This window comes from Bufo bufo, chromosome 5, assembly GCF_905171765.1.
Source record: "Bufo bufo chromosome 5, aBufBuf1.1, whole genome shotgun sequence".
NCBI classification, from domain to species: Eukaryota; Metazoa; Chordata; class Amphibia; order Anura; family Bufonidae; genus Bufo; species Bufo bufo.
In genome coordinates, this window is record NC_053393.1 from 454,659,610 (window position 1) to 454,661,620 (window position 2,011).

General features: G+C 42.8%; 1 non-coding gene across 1 annotated transcript; it reads right to left on the reverse strand.

Moving 5' to 3' along the window:
* Positions 1–1,670: 1,670 nt before the first annotated feature.
* Positions 1,671–1,797, reverse strand: LOC121002999. The gene has a single exon (XR_005779396.1). It is a non-coding gene; the product is annotated as a U4atac minor spliceosomal RNA (small nuclear RNA).
* Positions 1,798–2,011: the final 214 nt, after the last annotated feature.

Sequence of the window (2,011 nt, forward strand, 5' to 3'; positions counted from 1 at the left end):
AAATGTAAAAAAATGCAACAAGGGGGCCCACTGAGATTTGTCGCCCAAGGGCCCACATGACCCTGGAGCCGGCCACGGTTACATGATCTGCATCCATGCAAGGTACGGCATTGCAAGATACAGTTTCTGCAATAGGTGTACAGCAAAAACAAAAAGATGTCTATGTTTTCCGATACTGTCCAAGTAGCAAAGTGTCAGGCATAGTGATGACCAAATCGATTTTGCTTGCGAATCAGACTCCAACTGTGCATGCACTGCTCATGTCTGGGTATACTAAAAAGCATAGCAGCGCATGCACAGTCAGTATCTGCACTGCTCAGGAAGCAACAGTAAAGCCTCTGCACTTGTGCCACTACTCCGAGCAACGTCGCAAGATGTCTGGTCCTGTCAGTCATGTGGGAGGGGAGAGTCTCTTGGGCAGCAGGGCCAGCCCAAAGCTGATTGTGGAACAAATTCGAGTCATATGAATTCATTTGCTCATCTCTAATCAGGAATCATTGATAAATGAGTCGATCTCTGAAACCCTGCTTATTTTGACAAGAACACTGGTATAAGTTGGGGCTTGGTTGTAGATTTACCATTGCATTCCAGGAGCTTCAGTATCATGGGAGGTGAAGGCTTCCAAAAATAAAATGAAAAAAGCAAAAAAAAACTTTTTGACATTTCATTTGCCACCCATGTGTGCTAATTTTGTGCCAAAATTTTAAAAAATGTAATACTTTAATTTGCAATTTCATTTTTAACTCTAAATATGTGACAAAAATGAAAACAGCCTTTTGTCATTTAGGCTACTTTTACACTGGCATTTTGGTTTCAGTTCCAAAACGGATCAGTTTTGCCCTAACGCATTCTGAATGGATAGGGATCCGCTCAGAATACACCAGTTTGGCTCCGTTACACTTTGGAGATGGACACCAAAATGTTGCTTGCAGCGTTTGGTCCTCTCCGTTTTTTTTGCGGATACGATGTGGACCCATTCATTTCAAAGGGTTCGCAAAAAACGTGTGCTGTCCGCATCAGTTTGTCTGTTCAGTTGCCCCGCAAAATAAATTGTGCATGTCCTATTTTTTTTCAAGTTTGCAGACAAGGATAGTCATTATTACAATGGACTGACAAAAAAAACCCACAGATCTGCAAAAAAAAGGATGCCATACGGAACGTCATCCATTTTTTTTTGCGGACCACAAAACAAATACGGCCGTGTGCATGTAGCCTTAGTCTGGCATTTTTAGGGCCACTTTTATTAGGAGGCAGATACCTCTTAATAAATTAGTTGCATCTCTGGCACTCCGTGCGCCAGAAACTGAAATCTATGCCAGGCAGGGGCTGTGGTAGACTTCAGCTCTACCTTATGCTAGTTTCTGGGGTAAGTTTTAGTAAATCCAGTGGAACGTGTGAAGCCCCACCCCTTTTATTCAGGACAAAAAGAAAGCACTGCACGCAACAGTTTTTATCTAGCCGATTCCAAGCACGTTCATCGGGTAGCAGCCGGATTCCTTTCTAGGCAATTAGGCAAGCTGGCACAAGGTAACATCCGGCAGGCTATTCTTTGTTAAAGAAGCATAAGTCAAAAACCACCAGTCTTGGGCACTTGGGCAGACCTGGACCTATATTCTTTAATAGAAATGTTTATCAAAAATCATAAATCTATTTTTAAACACAGAATAAGGGTTTCCAAAAATTGCACCAGTCCAGTGCTTGCGCACTAGTGATGCTCATGTGTTGTCTGTGGTGTTAGCAGTACTGACCTCATTAAACATTCATTGATCAGTAGCTCAACCCCAAGAAAAGGATGGTTGGCCCCTGACACTGAATGACCAGGAGTGCCCCATGAGCATGTCTCTTTTCACTTAAGGTGAGAGGGCTTCAAGTTGCAGCTCATACCCAGGATGCTTTTCTGCAAACAATTTGCATATTCCAAGGAAAAGACCACTGTATGTGCCCTCTTACAATAAGGCTTTTCTCACTGATGCTGCTGGGAGGTCTTGTTTTGGACTTTAACTTCAGTTAA